A 12,156-nucleotide genomic window follows, 5' to 3' on the forward strand; every position below is an offset into this window, starting at 1 on the left:
TATGTAAAGAGGCAGGTGCTCTCATTTGTGGGACTAGAGCAAAACAACAAATGGAAAATGACATAAGACACATCGAATATTTAAAGGTTGTAAATAAGGCAAATAACTCATAAATAAAACATGTCCTATTCTCTTATCTTGATCATATACCTTAATAGCAACAAGATCAATGTATATACAAATGCATATGTATGCATAAAGCTATGTATTTTTAGATGACTGCAAGCCAGTAAAATATCAAGAGAGCTTAATTAAATTATTGTGCTTTTCTGAATGTTCTCTTTAGGCCTGCTGTGCTCTAACAAATAATAAAATGAAGATACATAATTCACAAATACATGTTTTTAATAAATTTATGTTTACCTTCATTTCAGCAAAATCACCAATTATGTAGTTGTAATCACTATTTTCACATAATTTGGCAATATTTGTAGCAATTACGGATTAGCCATTCTTTCTTGGAATATTGTAGCTCTTTGATGGTTTGTTTTAATAAGTTTCCATTTAGAGAAACTTCATTTTGTTGACAAAGTAACACTTGGGATTTGTTAATGACATTTTAAAAGTATTCCTTATATTCAGAAATTAATCGTGAATTTTACAAATTATGTTTAATCATTGCAATAGGGTAGAATTGGATGCATGATTATCATAGAATTTATTGCAAAACATTTTAAATGTATCATATAAGTCACTATCCCCTATACAGCAATTTCACCTCCTCTTAAAGCAATAGCTAGGTTCACAGAGTATTTAAGTTTGACTTACAAATTTTTAAACACTGGAATATTATAAAGAAAATTATAAAATGTAGTATACTGCTATTTCTTTTTCAAATTTCTCTTTAATTCAAGACTACACTTGATACACAATGACAAGAAAATAGTCTGTAGAGAAATTGTTTGGGGGATAATTTGTATGTGATTCCTCTCCTCATGGTTATATAAATATTTCCATGTTCATCTTACTTCTATGTATTTGAAGATAATGTCGTGTTTGTTATATAGTTTGAAATTTCTTATGATTTAGGAAAACCTCTATTTTCTAGATTTTTATTAAAAAACAATCTTTAAAACCTGAAATACTCAAACTTGTATCTGCTTGGAGTTATTTTTATTCAATAACTGTGAACAGAAAAAATTCTAAATAAATTTTCTTTTCCACGAAAGATCATTATTTACTCTTTACTTGATGATCTTTTGTTGTTTAGCTCAAGTATTCTGATATGCCTCATATCTTTTATAAATTAAGTCAAATTAGTTTAACATTCATGAAATGACATTTCCTCACTTGTCCAAGAATCCTTGGGAAGAAACCCAGCAGGGAATGAGCCAAGGGAAATACCTTCATCACCTGTTCTAGCTCTCCATTGGCCAAAGTTAGTGAAAGCCAGAAAGCACAGATAGAAGCTGTTGCTATGCAGCCCAGAGCCCTGAGATCCCCCTCAATGATTTGGTTGGTGTGCTTATTCCTCAGTTGCTGCAGGTGCTTCTGCTATAGACTGACACCTGCACCTTTCTCAGAAGGCTTACCATTAGGTGATTGAGGTCACCTTACCTGGAGGTGCCTGGGAATCATACATTCTTTCCCCACCTAGGGGCCAATGGCCCAGGACTGACTGAAGAGGCTCTGCAAAGTCCCTGTTTTCTTGTCCCAAGTTAGAAAAGACTCTGCATCAGAATTTACACTCCAGAGCTTTCCATGGGATCATGCCAAAGCTAGATTTCACCTGAAACCACATTCTTCCATAGCTCCTTTTCATTCCTTGTCTGCCTCCCTCACTCCCCTGAGGGTTGCTCCTGGGAGCAGTCTCTCAATATGTCGTGTGTACTGAAATCCCCACCTCAGGATCTATTTCTAAAGAACTTGGCCTGAGAAACAATGGTGGCCTGTGAAATGTAGCCCTGGAGATCAGCCTCCAGAGTGGGAAGGGTAGAGAGTAGATCTGAAGGAGCACATGGAAGATTCTGACAAACTGGGATATTGTGCAGCTGTGGGAGGCATTGCTTGTTGCCATTTCTAAGTATGCTACTCCAGTCTTCCTCACTAACACATTCTACATTTGTTAGAGAGTGAAACAGAAATAACTAGGTGTCACAATTCAGGCCAATGAGATGCAGGCAGAAATCTCAGGGGAAGAATTGTTTCTTCCTAATCAAACAAAGCTGCACTAGGAGAAAGATGTCTGACCCTTTTTCTCAACCTCTTCTTCAGTCTGGAACATAGGAGCTGGAAGCCTGGAAGGGCAACAGCCATCTGGTGACCATGATCTGAAAAGCATGAGGATGAAAGACAAGATGTTAGGATTACACAGTGAAAGAGATTTTTCAGAGTCTGTTGTGTCAGCCTGGCCTGCCTACCCCTCAATATCTGGTCATGCAAGAAAAATAAACCCTTCTCTTTTTATACTACTCTTGGTCAAACTTTCTATTATTTGTCGTCATTTGTAACTCATTCCTGTTACAGCAGCCATTAGAAGAATAAAGTAGAGTTATACCAGAGACTCAGCGTTTTATTTTGTTAGAGCAACGCCCACCTATAACAAAAGATTCATACCTTTTACCTGTAAGCATTCAGTCCAGTTTGTGGTTTCTGCACCAAGTGCAATGAAAAATAAAGCCAAGCACTCTGGCAGGACATATCAATGTTTTAATCATGCATAGACTCAGGATTCTGTGGCCTGAGACAAACTATCTGGAGAGTATAACGGCCACTCAGCATGCAGAACAATTTTAACAGGTGCAAGAAAATTAGCCAAATGGAAATGGGCTGAGGCTGAGGCTAATTCCTCATGTCTTATCCAAAAATTTGTCTGGGAATTATTGACCAGTACAAATTCTCCTGGCTCTGGTTTCAAATCTTGTCAAAAGAGGAAATAAGTCTTGCCACAACAAAGTATCCAAGTGCCTTTTTGGCAGATATTGTACATGTTTTCCAGGAGGAATAGTTTTCTGGGTCAAGTAACATTCATATTACAGGGACACAGTCACAAGTGCTTTATTTAAACAGCAATACACAATTTGATAAGTGCTAATACTTCTGACAAGTGTTAAAGTTTAGGATCTATTTTGTAAGCCCTTGTGGGTAATATCTCTTTGCCTCTGCGACATATATACAATTTTAGAGTCAAGTACCAGAAGATATAACTCTGAGACTGAATTGAATAAATTGAGGGTAGGAGAATTATGAAAAATAATCAAGTAACAATAACCCAAACTAATTTATCACAGCATAAATTAATATGCAAAAGATGTAATTTTCTAGTTTTCCAGCAAAGGTGATGAAATTCTGTTTAGTCCAAAAAAGATGTTTTACAAGATGTTTTTATGTTCCAAAGTAAACCATCAGAATATACACTATACATACAACACACACACACATATATATACATACACACACACTTCATATACATATACACACCTCATCCCTCTATAATCTTTATTTTATAGCTTGAACCTAGTGTTCTCTCTAGCTTTGAATAGTTCTTTATGAATCCTGTTGCTGAAAACAAAATTCAGCCAACATTTATAAGGGGGAGAATCAACCCTGAATGATGTAAGAAATGTATTCCCAGATAAATTATAATTTCTGGATGTAAAATGCTATTATAAGGAGGAAATTTAAAGTTTATTCTTACCAACTACAAAAACAGTGAGTCTGACTACCTTAGAAGAGTGTACAAATCAAAACTCATTTGCTTAATGTGCTTAATACAATCAATGACTACATGGACAAGCAATTGATGGAGAAACAATATTTAAAAAATATTTTCAACTTTTAGTTTAGATTCAGGAGGTGCATATGCAGGTCTGTCACATGGGAACACTCTATGATGTTGAATTTTGGGGTAGAGAAGATCCCATCATCCAGGCAGTGAGCACAGCATCCAATAAGCAGTCCTTCTGCGCTCACCCCTCTTCCCTTCGGAAGTCTCCAGTGTCAGTTGCTCCCATCTTTATGTCTGTGAGAAATACTCCTTTTTGAGAAAAATGTTTGATTTAGTTTTATACTCAAAAAATTTTCACGCAAGGTGCAGACATTAGTGAACCACAGAAGAGGGTTCATTTTCTAGTTCAAGTGCATAGCCTACTTCATTTCCTGTTCACTCACACATTCATTCATTTAAAACAGATATTGACTGATTACTGTGTGACTGGCTAAGTATGGGGATTTAAATGGCAAAATTCCTGAAAGAGCTTACAGCCAACTTAGTAGTAAATGCAAATCTATAAGGGAACAATTACAAATGTATGATAGACACACACAGACAGGGCTGTGTCATTGTACAACTCTGGAGGGAAATGTAGAAAAAGACTGTCAAGGAGAGGTTCACAGAAATATTTAGGCAAACTCTTAGAGAATCACTGAGAATTTGCAAACCTAAAACTGAGTGTAAGAAGAAAATACCAAATGAAATGCATTGCATAGAATATAAAAATTGTCATGGGAATAATTGTAAGCCTAAGTCTGTGGAGTGAGGCCTGGTCATTATGTTGGTCACATAAAGATTTGGATTTCAGTGAGCAATGGAGTCTTATGGAAGAATTTTAAGTATGTAATATGAGCATTTATGTATTTTAAGAATATGACTTTGACAAAGGTAGTTATATTGGAGGGGAATGAGGGTTGAAACAAAGAGATAGCAGGGCAGTAAAAGAGTCACTTTTTGTATTCAATAACTGTGACTAGAACAATATCCAATAATTTTTGAATAATAAAACGTCACTTGTCCAAGACTGGTCCCAACAAGCTGGCATCTCAGAAAAGAAGCTGACCCCCTACAAATCTCCTAAAAAAATTTACTACTGCCCTGTCCTTGAGGCAATAGATCTTGGTCCATCAAAGCCTGGGACCATCTTCCTCCTTATCACACCAGAGAAGGAGATAGAGCTTAGAAACTGGACTAAAACAGCTATTTCAGTGATAAAGTGGACAGGGCTGTGAAATGTTTAGATGTAGAAGTTGGTGGGGATAAAAGCTGATAAATTAGCTTAGATTTCTACTTTGGAGAGTTAGGTAGATAATGGGGCATTCAATAGTATAGGAAATATAAAGGAAATAGGCATATGACAAAGAGTAAAGAAGATAGGTCAATTATGGTTATTCAGAACACACAGGTACGATTTTCTGGTGGGTACTGGAAAATATAAATATGAACCTCAAAAGAAAGGTAGGAAATGGAAAATCACTTGGAGTAAGAGTAGAATTTAAAGTAAAAGGATTGGATGCAATCTCCCTCATGGAATGCATTGTTGAAAAGAAAAGAGAATTAATGATAGATCCTTAGAAAATATTCCCATTTAACGGTCAATCCAGGAATTAGAGGATGTTAATTTTAATTCTATCATTATATCTACTTTACTTATGTCTCTGTGGGTGCATTTATTATTTGTTTGAATATTTCAATCTGGATAAAATTCCATCCAATTGGCCAGTACGATGGGAAAAAATGCCTGAATTTAAATTCCATATCAATAAATGTAGTAAATATTTTCAGATGAGTCTCATCAAATCAATATAAACATATATTAAAATATTATGCACTTTTTTATTTCCATCAATAATTTTGAGACTTTTGGAAGAAAAGACAGAAGCAGCATCTGCATAGTAACTTTATACAAATATATATTTTAAATTTCTCCAAACTATTTTAAGACTCTAATACACTGTTAACACAATTCTTTATGGTGATCAGACCTTAGATTATCAATTCAAGAATGAAAATCTGGAAAGCTGCCTAGGAGAATATAAAAAACATAAAACCTGTCTATGAAAAAAATCCCATTTCTAAGTATATATGTTTTAATGAATATCTACCATTGGGCTAATAGTCTTTCTTTTCTTTTTTTCTAATTTTCAGGGAATCTTAAGGGAGATAAAATATTCAGAAACTAAAGGCTCCCTATTTGGAGAATAATAAGAACAACAACAATATACAGTATCTCATTTATTAATTGAAAAAGAAAAAAATTAATTCAGATGGTGATTTTGTATATATGACTTCAATAAGTTTTACTTTACTGACTTAGGACAATGTAGCTTTGTCATTGACAGAGAGTGATAGCTTTGTAAGAGTAACTACTGTCCCAGTTTTACTTTCTTACTGTTAAAGTAGTAGACAGAAGAGAACCTTAAGATTAACATATCTTCTGGCAAAACATTTTCTAAGCCTTAGCATTTGGCACTGTTTTCCAAGTATGTTTCTGCCCAAGAAAATTCAAGAAAATCATTTATAAATTTCCTTTTTATATGTATAGTTTTATATACCACATTGCCTCATTTGATACTCAAAACAACCTATAGCATAGACAAAGAAGATAAAATTATTTCAATTTTAGTGATGAGAAAATAATAAAATAAATTAGTAATTTTTCAAAATGTAGCATGTTGCAAGCACTGTGCTATGAGTATTCTTCTATAATTGATCTTATCTTTACAGACAACTATAAAATTAATGCTATTTTTAATTTTAGTATCCAGAGGAAGAAACTAAGTTTTAGAGGTTTGGGAAGTTGTCCAAGGTCACATAGCTAGTGAATGTTAAAAATGGGACCCAACCATTCTGTCCTATGCTAAATTCTGCCTTCTTAACTTTTGTTCTTCTTTCTGTATATGAAATGGCTTTGCAGAGTTCTTGTCAAAGAGGAGTATTTAGGAAGAGTTAGAGAATATGGATGTTGTAGCAATTGTGAATCACTTTGAAACATAGGGCTACTAAATGGAAGAACTGGAATTGAATTCAGGTTTCTGACTCCAAATCATGGGACCACAAGTCTTAATCTCTGTAGGGTACCCTACCTACTGAAACACTTGAGTAAAACAGGTGACCAAGTTCACAATCATCCATTAACTCCTTCAATCAGATGGAAAAGTAATTGCCAACTTTGAATTTTAAATTTTCATATCATTATATGATTATCTATGCTGACACCTAGAGTAGTTAAATTTATTTAGCACTGATGTGTATTCTATCTGGGATTTAAGGACAGTTGACAAAATTTCACTTGAATACTAAACCCAGAAGAGTCATGGCAATAATTATGTCTTAGGAGTACTTTTTATGTCCCAGGCACTGAAGGTAATGATTTAGCAACATTACCTACTTTATTCTTAAAAGCATCTCCACTGTAAGTTTATTTTTTTTATATATTTGTTATGTTGTAAGTTTATTCTTTATATATTTAAATTTCAAGAGACATCAGGTTTTGAAGGGAACCAATGTCCAGGAGATGAAATCAGGCTTCAAGAGTTAATAGAATGTCTAAGAGATTTCCAGAAGCAATATATGGAGTTTACAGTGGAGTTTACAGCAGATTTTAGTGAGACCAAATTGGCTGTATGATTAAAAAGTATTTTTGTCATTTCTAGACTGGGAAGGTGACTAGAGCTGAGACATGTTCAACCGAATGGCTCTCTGGGCAGAATGCATTGCACCCCTGTGCTGGCTGTGCTCGCTAACCAGAACCATGTTTTCAGTCCAATGACCCCCTGCGACAGTGTGCTTTCAAGGCCTCCAGCTACAAGGTTTGGAAAGCCCCTCACTTTGAAGTATATTGCAAAAATTACACCATTATGAATAACAAAGAGAAAGCATTAGAACTCAATCTTATCACAAGACAAAATGTGCTGAAAATATACATACAGGGTAACTGCCTGTTTTTATTCGGTTGCCAACTGTATGATATGAAAAAATCAGTTTGCTCACCTAGCGATTATATATGAAGAGGAGTAACAGCTTCCAAATTAAAATAATACTGTTCCTTTGGTGAGTGTACGTGAGCATAATATTTCATGGAATTTTTTTCCCCAGACAGTTAAATTAACTCATTGGAAATGTAGCATACTAAATGATTCCTTCCAAAAAGTAACATGTAATCATTTCTTTTTCAGGCTTGATTAAATTTCCTCTGCCTGTACAAATTTTATATCTGCGCCCAAATTTTATGTATCCATTTCTGATCATTGAACAGAGCACAGACCCTGCATGATCCATCTCTATTATTAGGCAAATTCAAGTAACGGCAGTTCTAGGGCATTGCACTGTATTTGGGGTTATGTTCTAAGGAATGCTATATACATAGGTATGTGAATGGCACATACTCCCCAACAAATTGTACATTAGGATCTCATTTTTATCTAGTGATAGGAGAACAGTCTAACTAAAGCAGGTCTTTACTGTAAGTGAAATGCATATCCAACTCAACCTTTCCCATCCCTGTCCCTAATGACCTCAGTAATGTGGAGAAACCAGATATCCTAAATGATCTTATCTCACCTTATCCCTGATCTCACCACCTAATATTCTGATCCCAGTGCTGCATGCTAATAAGGTAAGTTGTCCATCAATACACGAATTATTGTTATTCAGGTTTAATATACAGGGCATTCTTATGCAGAGCTGCAGACCAGAGCAGAATCTCAAAACAGAGTCCAGTAGACAAGCTAGAATGAAAGGGAGATTCCAGTGATGGTGGCAAATTAAACTAGATTGGGAGCATTTACATTCAGAGAGTCACCACTTGTTCCATCAGCAACGTGGAGACATGCTTAAACTATGAGGACAGGCACAGGAGCCGCCGCAGCGGCAGTCCTGCCAGCCCTCCTTCTGTGATCATTTCCCCAGTCACTGCACTGACCAGCCGTTCAGCCACAAGGGGAAGGGATACCACAAACTGTTGCCAGAGCTTTGTTGTGGAATCATAGGCAAGTGACAGAAATAAAAACTAAATGTGAAACTCTATAGCACTTACTATAGTTGATTATTGCCTACTCCTTTAGTTTGAAAGCGTTACAAGGTATGTAGCAAGTTTATGAAACGCTTTAACTGGTATATAAACTGATTTGGCATTTATTTTTACTCAGATATGTGTGAACAACATTAGAGAAAAATCAGCAAAAAATGATTTTCTCTCTTAAACAAAATTAAAATTAGGGATATTAGAAATTAGCCATATCCAAAAATCATTGTAGTTTAATACCCAGAAACAATGACTGATGTTTTTAAACACGCCTAACGTTCAGTGAACCCATAGTAAGAAATAAATGAAACCTTGGCGAAGCCATTGGGACATGTCATTTGAGAAAGCAATACCTGTCCTTTGGGATTATATGAGATACTCCAGTGTCTTTGTAATAAAGTCCCCTTCTTCTGCTTAACTTTGTTTGAATAGGATTTGTCATTTACAAACAAAAAGAATACCAACCAACAAACTGGAATAATGACATTTCCCATGCAGATTTCTAAGGTCTGGGTCATTGTTTTGAAAAGGGATTGACACACAGTAGGCATTTCATAAATGGTGGCTGTTAATGGCAGAGTAAATTGATCATCCTAGGTTGACATTTTGTGTTTTATCCTCAATGAAATAAAAGCAATGGCTATTCTGTAATGTGGGAACCACAGAAAGAGTGACAGATTGGTGAGGGATGAGGACATTGGATGTAGAAACAAAATTAATGCTGGTGGTCAATAGATGGCAGATGTTAAAGCCGTGTCACTCTCATGTCCCAGTCAGCTATGCTGCCATGTTAATTCCAGGTGTAGCTGTTCAACAACACACAGTGCCTTCAACTAGGGTTAGGGTTAAGGTTATGTAGAGAATGAGACTCAAACTGAGTTTAGTTCTAAAAGAATTGATTTAATAAAGGCTCCCTTGTAAGATTCATATATAAAACTAATAAACATTTAAGCTAACTTCCAAGAAAAATGTTAATTCTTTGTTAAAAATCAGAATGATTGGCACTCTAATAATAAACAATCTATTAAAAAACATGTTTGGCGTAAGAAATACTATACCATAATAGGATAAAGCCAGTGATGTTGAAAATAACTAAACAGTATTTATATTTATTTATTTATTTACTGAGACAGAGTCTCACTCTGTCACCCAGGCTGCAGTGCAATGGTGTGATCTTGGCTCACTGCAACCTCCACCTCCTGGGCTAAAGCCATCCTCCCTCCTCAACCCCCCAAGTAGCTGAGACTACAGGCATGCACCACCACATCGGCGTGTATTTTTTGTAGAGCTGGGGTTTTGTCATGTTGCCCGGGCTGGTCTTGGACTCCTGGACTCAAGAGATCTTCTTGCCTCAGCCTCCCAAAGTGCTAGCATTATATGTGTGAGCCAATGCACCCAGCCATATTTTACTTTTATCATTGATTTAAATTATTGAAAAGTTGAATTATAATTATTTTATAAAGACATGAGATTAAAAACCAGGTATCTAAACATAAAAGCAACTAAATATTAATCTTGCCTGTACATAGGACTTAATAATATGATTTAAATATGCATATGAAAATATAGCACATACAAACCTGTCCACATGAATTAGTTCAAATTGTCACCCTTAAAACTGTCTTTATGCTCTAAGAAAAAAAAATGTATAAAATAAAAAATACACGCATAAGGGAAAAACAATATGTGATAAACCATGATAGTAGATAAATGTGGCTATCATCTCTGTCACACATTGTCATCATAGTCATGTAGGCATTTGTGGTTTAATTGTGTTACAGCAAAATCATCTTTATATTAAAAGGTTGAAGACTGGGTGTAGATATTTTTAATCAAAGAATTTTACCTTAAATACAAGGAATTACATATACTTGTATGCTTACGATGACTGACATCTCTAGTTCCTTTTCAAAAATAAAGCATGTGCTGTCATAATTTGAAGAATAAATAAGCAAAATACCTGGATTTTGGAGGATACACGAGCAATGCACTGAAAGCATCCCTCTATAGTTTACATCTAGTACAATTTCCAATCAGTAGAGGGCTCCCTCGTCTGTGCAAGGCCCAGAGTAAAAATGCACAGTCTGTATATGCAGCAGTCACACATCGCGTGCATGTGCACACACACACTCTCTCTCTCTCTGACACACACCATCTAGATTAATAAAGCTGTCATTTTTCATTGTTTTCAAATCACCTTTAATATCAGTTGAGTTTAAAGCCTAGTGGAAGGAACACACAGGCAGCACCCACTGGCAATATGTTAGAACATTCTCTACCTAAAAATACTGATAGGTGTTTACAAGTTTTCTTCATTTCACTGTGACATTCCTCAGCTCTGATGTGCATTTGGCTGCTTTCCTGAATTCACACATCTCTCTGTTTGCTCCTGTGCTTGTGCATTTTGCAGAAGTGTCACTACCCAAGCTTTGCAAAATAACGAACTCAATCTTCTAAGTGACATTGCTGAGGCTGTGTCTTTATTACACCCTCTAAAACTTGAGAGTCAGAAACAAAAATTAGAAAAATGAAGCAACTAGTAATGTTTGCTTTTGACTGAAGTCACTCAGTCCAGCTGTATTTTTCCCCACTGAAAAATAGATGAAGACATCCTAAGTGGGTTGAGTTTTATTTGGGATTATTTTTCCCCTCTCCTTGGCCTGTAGGCTAGCTGATTCGCTGATGCACATTGAAAATGCCAAAAATATGCAAACCTCACTGGGGTAGAAATTTGTAACAGAAAGGGAATTTCTGGCGGTGTAAAAGCAGGGCTGGAATAATCTCAGACAGTACCCCCAGGCCAGTTTTCATGATACAGTTAAAAACTGGCTGGGCCGCCAGCAGAATCAACTGTTTAAACATCTTGCTGATTGTTTATGGTAGTTGCCCAGTAGATGCTTAAAAACACTGGTTTTCATGGACCTCTGGTGGAAACCTCTTATACCCAGCTGATCCTCAGTTATTATTCATATATTTGCTCAGTAGCCAGATCCAAGAATTCATCTGGAAACTCTTAAAGGAGAGAGAAGATAAAGAGTCTATGATTTTTCAATTCTAGAATCACCATGTCTGAGAAATTTTTCTTGCCCATTTTTTAATTCTCCCCACAGGGCTCTCTGCTTAATAATCTCACCCGTTTATTTATGTGTCACATATATCCATTGTCTACTCTAACCTGCAGTTTAAAATGGGGCCATTTTGAAAAGAATGTGCTGCTTTTTGCCCTTTATCCCACTTGCTCTTGCTGAAGTTCAACTTTGAAATACCTCATCCCATTACCTAAATGTTTCCGGGCATTTCCAGAAGGCCTCTCACATATGCTTGAAACAGGTCAGTCAGCTCTCAGGTGACAACTACCAGATACAACAACCACTTTGGTTCAGGATGACGAAGCCTGATTATGTTACAGATCTGAACC

This window comes from Theropithecus gelada, chromosome 5, assembly GCF_003255815.1.
Source record: "Theropithecus gelada isolate Dixy chromosome 5, Tgel_1.0, whole genome shotgun sequence".
Lineage (NCBI taxonomy): Eukaryota > Metazoa > Chordata > Mammalia > Primates > Cercopithecidae > Theropithecus > Theropithecus gelada.